Source organism: Martes martes, assembly GCF_963455335.1.
Source record: "Martes martes genome assembly, chromosome: 9".
Taxonomy (NCBI): Eukaryota; Metazoa; Chordata; class Mammalia; order Carnivora; family Mustelidae; genus Martes; species Martes martes.
Genome location: NC_137896.1, coordinates 126,192,910 through 126,204,829, shown reverse-complemented (window position 1 = coordinate 126,204,829; position 11,920 = coordinate 126,192,910).

Below are 11,920 nucleotides of genomic sequence, written 5' to 3'. Positions count from 1 at the left end.
AGTGATGGAAAATGAGGCCGAACCCTGGCATTCTGAATCTGTGGGGAGACACAGAGAAAAGGCAGGCCAGGAGGTTTTAATTCATCAGACATTGATGGAGGGCCTACTAAGTACCAGTTTTAGTAAAAAAAAGACACACTTGGCCCCCCTCACAGTCTGTCCCTGGGCCAGTCCTTCTGTGATGAGCCAGTGCCCAGCAGTGCTTGGGGTTTCTTAGAAGTGCCAAATAGCTTAAGTACTTTGCTAATTTTTTTCTTCAGTAATTAATATAGTCATATCAAAGCTGTTTGCAGTTAATTATCCCCCAGCAAGATTAATCATACCTTCCTTTAACATGTGCTACATTTGGAAAGGTATCTGGCAGGCAGAAGAAGACTGTACGTGTGTGCTGTACCCTTGAGAAAAGGCACAGCAGCATTCCTGCATTTCAGTGGGACGCAGATATTTGAGACTGACCCAATGTTGTGTTGCTGGGAGGCTATGCAGAAGAAAGAGTAGGAGGAGGACTTTAACTCCTGAGTTGATTTTATTTATCCCTGCTGAGATTTGCTGTACCTCTTCTGCTAAGAGTCCCAGCTCAGAAATTCACTTTGGGTAAAGCTGCACATTTTTTTTTTTTCCTGGATCTTTTCTTGTTATCTTTATTAGAGGTGAAAATGCACTGAAGGATTTCTCTGGCCATTATTGGGACCAGGGTGTTCCTGCTCTGCCCCCTCTCCCTTGCCCCCTTGATGTTGGTAGGATACCATTCTTTGTTTATTACATTTGGTCCTGCGCCTGGGAGCTCCCGGGGTAGGGAGGAAGGGAAAAGCACTGTATCTTGTGTGTGATCCCAAAGCCTATGATAATTCCAGGCAGATCTTAAGCTATAATGAATGTTTGTTTAATGACTGACGTAGCCGTAGGCACTTCTTTCATTTTCTTTCTGAAGCTCGGAATCAATCTTTTCTTCCTCCCCACCCAGCCCGGGCCCCCTTTAAGACCTAGCATTGATTGGAAAACATGAAAATCAATGGATGGATGCTTATATACTAATATAAATCTATGGGAAGGCATCAACATGAAGCAAGGCTTACCTTTTTGGGAATTGGAACTTTTTTTGCTTTCTTTAAATTATTCAGAGAGAGAAATGTAAATTTGTCCTTTTGTTTTGGTACAAGCTTAAACGCCCTAGACACACTACACACACACATCCATAGACACACGTTTAACCAGAGGACTCTGATCTAGCATGCATAGTCACTTCTGATCTGTGAAATATAACAATGGACAAAGAAAGCAAAATCGAATCCGGCCAGGCTTTGAAACCTATTGACTTCAAATTAGAGCAGCAGTGTTAATTCTATTAGGGCAGTCACACTGAGAACTTGGTCTCTGAAATGGATTAAAATGTATTCATTTAGAAGCTTATAGGTATATCCTTGATAAATTAGCCAGGAAAATAATGCTCCTAGAAGAAACTGTGTGCGAAGTGAATAACCACAGTCCTAATTCTAGTGCCTCGTTTTAGCTTTGGATGTTTTGTTGTCTTTGAGGTCAGTGGAGATGTCCCAAGTGTCCACTATAGTCAAAACCTGAGGGTCCTTAAGTCTAAGAGTGACTGCAAGTCAGGTCCTGGGGCAGCGATGTCTCCCTATCCCTGTATCTAGTGAGAGGGATGCTTCCATGGAGGTGGGCGGTGGGGAAGAACACTCGGTCCCTGAGAGGAGATGGGGCTCTAAGAGGTGGGTCTAATCCGTAAAGTGCCCAGATCACTGAGTCTGAGTTAGAATGTCTTGGGTGTGTTTCTTCCTTGGAGCTAAAACTTGACCTCTGGCTTCTTCTGCAGGTGAGAGTGATTTCCCAGTGATTGCTTTGGCCCCTTCAACCAGAAAACAGGATTCTCCTCTTCTTGTGGCCACTAAATGCCTCTGTGTACCACACACACCTGTGAGGGAAGAAGGGCGGAGCTTCTTGGATGATGATGGACGTTCTGCTGGACAGGATGAGGGCAGAGAGTGTACCATCGACACCACAAGGGTAAGAGCCGCCACTGATCTTTCCTCTGGCCCCATCACTAACCAGAGACGGGAGAGTGAGCTACACAGTGTAGTGAGAGAGAGGAAGGTCATACACAAGGGAGACTGTTCTGACTAACATTCGCTGGCAGTTGGGGCAGACGAGTAAAGGAGGGAGGTGAGAAAGCCAGCCTGGAAGGATTAGGTTGGGTTCTTCTCGGGGAGGCGCCAAGCCCAATTTGGAAGACTCAGTAGCCCTCATTGCCCACTCCGCCTTCTGAGATTTATGGCTCAAACTTGAGGAAGTAACAGCTGCCATTATTGTGTTAAGATTCCATTTGAGTCCATTTAAGTCAGTTTGGCTTAAAATGGGCTGTGGAGCTGGGTTGGCTCAGGTCATAGAAGGGGGGTTCCTGGAAGTACGTGGTCTGGAGACGCATGTTGTTTGAGCCAAATAATGTTGAACACATGCTGGATCAATTCTAATTAAACTTGAGATGCCCCATAGAAAAATTAGGGTTTCTGGGTCTCCTGGCCCACTGTAAGATACATGCGTGCTGGCTCTCTGTTCCCACAAAGGACTCAGGGGCTGAGCGACCTTTGTCTCTGGAGAGTTCACCACAGTCCCAACCAAATTTGTTTAACGTACTTGTTTGGCTGCTGGAGGCATTTCATTTCCCCTTGTCTGGTCTAGATCATTCTGCTAGCTCTGTGACAAAAACAGTGATAGCCTTTTAATTCTTCCGGATCAAAGTGAGTATCTTTCACTGGATTATGGACAGAAATTAGCATACGGGTCTGAGACTGCGGAAGTGGCCGTACCTGTTTCCTTCCATGGAACAGCTTAGGGTGTAGGGACACTACCTGTGGGGCGCAGGGGAGGAGACCTGTGGAAGGATTGTAATATCTTGTGGGGGGTGCTAACACAATTGGGCGCTGGGGGCTGTTGGGAGAAGGTGAGAGGGCTGAGGAACCAGGTGGGGGGACCTGTTAATTTGGCCCAGGTGTGTTTAGATTCTCCAGAAGTCCCCTGGACCCCAGTATGAGCATGTGTTTGTGGGTTCCCCCATAAAGGTGACTCCCGAGAGAGTATTACCTGCGGAGTAAAGGCTCCCCTCTTGGGGCCTTGTTGCAGGTGGAAAATCTCCCATCCGTGATTCTTTGTTTTTTTACCAAGGGGACGGATTCCTGGCCTCTCATTTCTGGCCTCAGTAAATCCCTCAGCCTTCTGAGCGGCCTCCGCTTGGAGAGGAGCTGTAGAAATGACAGGATGCCTGGGCTTTGCAGAGAGGAGTAGCCACATAAAGAGAGGCCCAGAGGGAATGAGTGCAGTCCTGATCCAACTGTCCCAGGTGGAGAGAGCCGCCTCTCTTCCAGAAGGCTCTTTGAAGTTTCAGGTACTCTCCAGGCTGGCGCTGGGCATGACCTTCTAGATGGCTCATAAGCAGCCGTTCATTTCCTGGAATTGCACTATTTTAGCTGTTCCAACGACACTGGTTCAGGAAGGTCTGCACTAAGGAATGCCAGCATCTCAGTTTTTAAACCACATGGGGTGGCCTCTGCAGTGCCACTGACATTTCCCCGTGCTCTCCGCTCTTCTCTGCCCAGCACTGATTACCAATCTTCTGTTCCTTACGTGTTACACCAGTGCATGGGGAGCTCGCGGGAAGAGAAGGTCAGGGAAGGGGCCCGGTGGGAACACCTCCATCCACAGCTGTGGACTGACTTCAGGTTTTGAATTTTGTTTACATCTGTTTCTTTTTTTATTTGGAATATTCTCACAAGCCATGGGCAGAAATAGAATTTAGCATGAATCTACCCTTTTTAAAAACATGAGTGATTTTTCTTTTAAATTTATTAGGATGAAATGCAGCTCTCAGAATAGCCCAAAAAGGTGACAATGCCCTATTTTTTTTTAATTTAATGGAAAGATTAATGTAGATTTTGGACAAGTAGGAGGGCAGAAGGAATCGAGGCCTTTGTCTACATTTGTGGAATCGATTGAAAAAAGTGATTCTGCCCAGTCAAAATGCCGACTTGTATATGTTATGCTCTTGTTACAGTTCTGAACAAGCAAGAGCATCAGCAAAGCCACTCCTGCACATGTGCGTATGTATATTTGTCAGGCTTAAAAAGACACAGTTCTGAGAGTATTTCTTAAGTGAGTTTGAGAACAGAAAACAAAAAGAGAGGGAAGTGGACTAAGAAGAGGTGAGTAAGAGGTTAATGGCTTTGAAAAGCGTTTTAAAGGGTGCCACTTGGAGAGAGGAAGATCAATGCCATTTTTCTTTTAAGCTTCCAGTGAATATCTTGGATTTTTGACATCTTTTTCTTTCTTTTAAAAAAGAAAACACCAAGTAAACACCAAGGGACCCAAGGTGGCCAAATACAGTCTATAGTGGTCCCACGATGAGTAATTTGGGGTGATAGTGGGCAGGGGGAGTGGCACAGGGAGCTGACGTTCTTCTTGAGAAAAATAATGCAAATAGCATTGGAGTTTTCAGCTTTGTGGCCGGATGCCTTTTGTACTCCCAGATGTGCCTGATTTGAGACCCCATGTGTCCTTGTCATACTTACACCAAATCCCCTATTAAAGAGTATAGTGCTCTTTAATGAGGATGATGTTAAACCAGGTAAATTCAACGATCAGCCAGTCCCTCCTCCCTCCCACTTAAAAAAAAATTAAATACTCATATTTGATGCATAGTGGAAAAAGTCTACTGCATAAAACCTGGATAATGTTGGGCAGACTCTGTGCCTTAGGTGTCCCTATTTGCAAGGTGGGGTATAAGATCTCACTTAGGACAGTTAGGGAATTAAAGGAAATTATTCATTCATTCAGTGATGCCTCCTCATCGCCCCCTAGTGCCCAGGTACTGCATGGGCTGCTGGGAATTCAAGGATGAGCAAGAATGTCTATTCAGGTACTTACTACCATGCATGCCCCAAAAAGGTGCTTCGTAAATTTTTCTTGGAACATTTTTGAAGGAGAATTTTAACATGGACAAAAATAGGGAGAATAATACATTAAACTCCTGTTCGCATCATCCAACTGCAATAGTGATCAATTCATGGCCATATCTTGTATGAGCAAGAGACACCTCCCCCTCCTTCCCCTAACCCCCCACCTCCTGGCTCTCTTACCAACCTCCCTCCCCAGGGATTATTTTGAAATGAACCCCAAATGTGGTATAATTTTATATTTTATTATACATTTTCAAAAGGTAATGGTTCTTTTAAAGAGTATACTTCCAATACCATCAACGCATTGAAACCTTAACAATAATTCTTTTGTATTATCAAGTATCTTGTTGATACTCAAACTCTCCTGTTTTTCATATGTTTTTTTTTAAGCATTTGGCTAGTTAAAATCAGGATTCATACAAAGCCCACACATTGGATCTCTCTGATACATCGCTTATCTTGTCTGTGCTGTCTGTCCCGCACAGTTTCCCACAGTCTCGATTTTGCTGTGTCACTGCACATGTTCCTCTGAAATCTCTATCTGATTTCAAATGGCAGATCTAGACTCTCAAAAACATTCAGGCCTGATTGTTGGTTGTTGTTGAAATGCTGAAGAATTGCGTATATACTTCCATCAAGAGGCATGCTCTGTCTTGTTTCTTTCCCTTACTTCTGGCTCAGTTATTGTTATTCTGATGTAGCTGTTAGTTAAGTACCCCATCAGCTTTTTATCTGGGTTTTAGCAGCCTAGATCCATTATTCCATGATGACTTGCCTTCCTTCTTCATTAGGTGGGGTCCTTTCTTACATAACAGTTTTATTGAGATACATTTCACTTATGATAAAATTTGCCTTTCTAAAATGCAGAATTCAGTAGTTCTTAGTATATTTTAAGGTTGTCCAGCCAACTAATTCCAGAACATTCTTATGACCCCTGAAAGAAATACATACCTACTGTCGATTACGCCCTATTCTTTCTTCCTCCCAGCCCTGAACAACCACTTTCTAATGGGGTTTGCCTATTCTGGATGTTCCATATAAATGGAATCATACAATATGTGGTCTTTTTTGGTCTGGCTTCTTTCATTAGAATAATGTTTTCCAAGTTCACCCATGTGATAGTACCTGGTACGTCATTCCTTTCTATGGCCAGATAAGATTCCTTCGAATGCACATACCATTTTGTTTATCCATCCCTCTATTGATGGACATGGATGTTTGGGTTGTTTTCTCTCTTCGACTCTTATGAATAATGCTGCTTTGAACATTAATGTGCATGTTTTGTTTGAAAATATGCTTTCAGTTCTCTTGGAAATATACTTAGAAGTGGAATGGTTGGGTCATATGCTAACTCTGTGTTTAACTTGTTCAGAAATGGACCAAATTATTTTCCAACATGGTTGCACCATTTTAACTTACCCCTGGTAATGCATGATGGTTCCAATTGCTGCATATCCTCACAAACACTTGCACTATAGGACAATGCTTGTATTATTATTCCTTTTTGATTTTAGCCATCCTACTAGTGTGGTGTTATCTCATGTTTTTGATTGTCATTTTCTCTGATGACAAATGATGTTCCCTCTCTTCATGGGCTTTTTGGCCATTTTTATATCTTCAGGGAAATGTCTGTTGAAACCCGTTGCCCATTTTTAAGTAGGTTATTTGTCTTTTTATGGTTGAGTTGCAAGAGTTCTTTATTCTGGATACTAGATCATTCTCAGATAAATGATTTGCAAATGTTTTCCCCCATCATGTGGGTCACCTTTTCATTTTCTTGATACTTGTCCTTTGACCTGATAATGTCCTTTGAAGCACAACATTTTTAATTTTGATGAAGTCAGTTTATCTATTCTTCCTTTTATTATATTATGATTTTGGTGTGTATCTAAGAAGTCATTTTAATCCAAGGTCACCAAAATTTATGCTTGTGTTTTCTTATGCATGTTTTCTAGTTTTGGCACCTATATTTAGGTCTCTGATTCACAGATAAATTAACTTTTATATATGATATGAGGTGGGCATCAAATTTTATTCTTTGGCCTGTCGCTATCCAATAGTCCCAATACCCTTTATTGAAAAGATTGTTCTTTTCCTATTAAATTGTCTTGGTGTCCTTGTTGAAAATCAGTTGAACATAGATATGGACTTATTTCTGGATTCTTAATTCTTTCCCTTGATCCACCTGAGCTGATTTTCTTTTTTACCCCCTCTTACATTCCAGAATAATGAACTGATACTCTAATACCCTCCAAAGGTGACCAATGTATTAATTTCTTTCTTTCTTAAAAAATACTATTATGAACTCAGGGATTTTAACATATCAATATAGGCCAGTCTATCAGGAGATTTTCTTTTTCTTTTTGATGCACAAATTTACCATCTTTGGCCAGTGAGAGTCTCCTTAAGTTGGCCCAGAGTCCTTTTGACTCCACCCCTGTCCTTGTTGATAGCTTCCTTGCTTTCTAATATAACAAGATCATACAGGCTTATCTTGGGTATTTCTTTTTTTTTTAATTTAAATTTAATTAACCAACATATAGTACATCTTTAGTTTCATATGTAGAGTTCAGAAATTCATCAGTTGCAGATGCTGAATGCTCATTACATCATGTGCCCATCACCCAGTTACCCCAGCCACCTCTCCACCTCCCCTCCAGCAATCCTCAGGTTGTTCCTAAAGTTAAGAGTCTCTCGTGGTTTGTCTTCCTCTCTGATTTATTCCCATTCAGTTTTCCCTCCCTTCCCCTATGATCCTTTGGGGTATTTCTCATAGTTCACAAATGAGTGAAACTATATAATTATCTTTCTCTGACTGACTTATTTTGCTCAGTATAGTACCCTCCAGTTCCAACCATGTCAGTGTAAATGGTAAGATTTCATCCTTTTTGATAGCTGATTAATATTCCATTGTACACACACACACACACACACACACACACACACACACACACACATCTATACCACATCTTCTTTATCCATTCATCTGTTGATGGACATCTGGGCTCTTTCCATAGTTGGACTATTATGGACATTGCTGCTATAAACATTGGGGTGAAGATACCCCTTCAGATCACTACATTTGTATCTTTGGGGTAAATACCTAGTGGTGAAATTGCTGGGTCATAGGGTAGCTCTATTTTTAACGTCTTGAGGAACCTCCATACTGTTTTCCAGAGTGACTGCACCAGCTCACATTTATCTTGGGCATTCCTTACCCCAGACCCAGGATTAGATATTTCTCCAAGGAGCCCTTGTTCTTTTAGTGAGAAATTGTATTTTGATGCCTCAGTCTGCACAAACTTGAGATGTTCATTGCTCTTGACTTGGTATCTTCAGTTGGGTTTCCAGGGAAATAGACTGAGATAGAGATTGATGTGCAGGAAGTTTGTTGGGAGGTACCCTTGGGACCAAGACCAGCGGGAAGTGAAGGAAGTAGGATCGGGCAAGGAGAAGAGTTGAACTGTGATGAGGATGGAACAGAAATCTTAGCTGATCCTATGGAAACTCTGGAGCCTACCTTGAGAAAAAGGTGCTGGGTCTTTATAGCCCCCTCATATATATGTCACTGGATGTGAACTGGCCTGGGGAAGGAGTGTGACCTTGAGCAAGACTTTGAATGAAGGTGATTCCCGAAGAGGGACTTAACTTAGAGCCCTTAGCCATTAACACTTCCAGCAGGTGTGAGAATGAGTGGCTCAGTTCTAAAGGGGAGATATAAGTGATGCTTCATAGCATCCACTGGAGTTGGTCATTTTGTTGTAGGTTTTTTCAGTGGAAATAAAATCATCCTTTAGAAAAAGTTAAATTATCAGTTCATAATGCCATTTCCAATTCAAATTTAGGATCGTGGGGCTCTTATTTAATTTCTTTGATTTTTATATTTGTATTTTATTTTGCACTCAAAATCTTGAGGGCTTTTCATGACATTAACATAATCATTTATTTGCTTTACCCTATGTGTGTGTGCATAAGTTTCAGAGTAATGATACCGATATGAATACTAAAAATATTTTTAAGGTCTTTAGAGTTTATTTGTCAGAGGGTGTACACCACTATGGATGTACAGTTTATTAAAATTAAATTAAATTTCAAAAATCTGGAAAGAATTTATCTCTTTGAGGTTAATGACCAGTTTGAAACACAGTAAGGTTAAATTTTTAGGGATTGTCTTTTTCTTGTTTATTTAATTTTGATTCATAATTATGTAAAACATTTACACAGTTCCCAAGTCCAGCTTCCAACATTGTCGCCTATACCCTGTTCCCTCTCTCCCCAAATAGGGAAGCACTTTGTTCATTTTCAGTTTGTCTTTCTGCTGTTTTTATCTGTGTAAGTGTGTGTATGCGTGTGTGTACATATGTGTATGTATATGCATATGCATGTATGTGTACATATACACATACATTTTCCCTCTACTTAAGTAACATATCCTAGAAATCACTCCATTGCATATATAGAGAGAGACAGACCACAGTTTCTTTGGCCAATCTTTTATTGATGGCTATTTGGATTGTTTCTAGTTTATGCAAGTGTTTTCAGTTTTTGTCTTTCTCTGGGAGAGATTTCTAGATGAGAGATTGCTGGGGCAGAGGATAAATACCTATATAGTTTTGTTACATCTGGTCAAATTGACCTCCAAAAGGCTTCTCCTTCATTTTGCATTCCTCCCCCACACCCTGCTTCCCCACAGACTCATTAATAGAGTGTGCAATCCAATTTTTGGATTACAGATCACATGAACACGCCTAAAGAAAGTGCTTTAATGTATTTAAAGTTATTTATATATTTATAAATACACATATAAATGTGCATATGTTTACATATATAAATACATGCATATGTTTACATATATAAATGAATTATAAATGTATAATTCATATAAATCACAAATATATGTAGACATGTATAAATATACCTTTGATCTCGTAAATGTTTTCTGGATAGGAGTAAATGAACAGGAATCTTGGAAAAAAGGTTGCTCAGTATCTGCCTGTCTTTATGTTACTTTGGATGTGTGAGACACCATGCTGTAGAAAACTCTGGAGTCGGGAGAATTTGCACCTATGCTCTAACCATTAATATCTGCACGAAGCCCACTCATCTCCTCTGATCCTGCCTCTTCATTGGCAAATGCCAGGGTGGTGGTGAGGGACAAATGGCAGAGGGAATGTTCGTAATTGGCAAGGGACTGTCTGCATGCCAGGGAACCTAGCTACCGAAGGTGAAGTTGGGAGATCCTTCTTCCTGGCCCCCTGTTGGCTGCTGTAGGCTGGACCCAGGCAAGGAAACCAAACCTACTTCTCTGGCCACCATGCCTTGGAAAATCTCAGCTTGCACTCTGAGCTCAAGCATTTGGTATAATCCAAAGACACTTTGCTTTTTCTCTCTGCTGAAGTCCCCACAACAAGAAGCCCTTATTTTACAATGTGTATTGCTTTTATGATGAGACTGTGTGGCATGAATGGTCCTCATAATGGGCTCTCTTTCACCGGCACAGAGTGATTAAAAAGCAGGGAGGACAGAACAGGAAGACTGGCATTAAGGGTGATAACAGTGTTCTTTAGAAAAGTGACTGCAGATTGATCGGGAAGCGGATTACACACTCACTGATTATGACACCGGCTTCTGTAGGTGTGTCATGAAGGCAGACACTGGTGTTCTATCACTGTAGCTTTCGAGAATAACCAAGAAGGTGAAAAATAAGCCACCAGAAGAAAATGTCCATTAAAGTCTTAACGCCAGCTTAGCTAAAACTAGCTCCTTGGAACGTTTTACTCTTATATGTGCCACGAGCACAAGCCTGCTTTCAGAGATCTGAAGTTCCATAAATATTTGGACCAAGCCATGAGATCTGATTTAGGCCCGTCAAAGAAGATATCTAGCTAAAAATAGAAAGCAGAGGCAGAAAAAAAGAAAACAAGTATTTTGAAGAGGTCAGCAAGTCTGTTAACTGGTATGTCAAGTTATGCGATGGTCTCTGGTTTCATGGGAACACACTCATGGGAACACGTTCCGTTAGTGTCTTGAGAGCAAGTGCCCATGCCTGCTTTATGACTGGAGGCTCCATCCTGGGGCAGATGGCAGGGGGCTGGACGTTGAGGCTGTGTCCTCTGGGGCCTTCCTCAGAGGAGGAATCTCTTGTCTCACTGACAGCCTTGGCTTTTCCTAAGCATAAGGGGGCAGAAAATCCCTTCCTGACTTTTTTGCCTCCTCTAATGGTATCCTCATATCAGCCACTTGTGCAGAGTAGAAAACACATCCTCTTTTCACTTTTCCACTTCCCTGTCCTTTTTTTTTCCCAAGTACTGTTGATTCAACATTATAAACTTTTCTTGATTTCTGTCACTTCCTCGTTACACACACCACCGCTGTTATGAGTTGGGGGCCTCTCCCTTCTCTTGCACCTCTGACTCCTTGAACCTTTTTCCCCCCAGCAAACTCCCACCCTGCTGTCAGTGGGGTCTTTCTAGGTCACAGTCACAAAGACAACCGTGTCCAGTCACTCATTAAGACCATTTAGTGATCTTGCCTACAGATAAAGTCCAGAGTCTAGACTGCTCTACAAGATTCTTACCAATCTGGCTTCTCCCCCCCCTCCACCCCCCCGCCCCCGCCACCACAAACCACTCGGTGCCCACTGTTGGGAATGCCCTTTCCCCTTGTTTGGTCAGCTCTGCTTGAACCTTTAACTTCTGAGCCAGATCTAACCAAAGACAAGGCTCATTGCTCTTTTCAGTAATGCCAAAGATGCTTGACTCATTTCTCTTATAGCACTTCCCACTTTGGATTTTTGGATTATAGTAAGGGAGAAGGTGGAGGAGAAGATATGTGTAGTGGAAGTATCATGGGTTTGGGGCTAATCCAACCCAGGTTTAAATCCTGGCTCTACCATTGACCTATCCTGTAAGCTTTGCTTCAACCTCTCTGAGTACCCATTTTCCTGTACACCTTCTGTA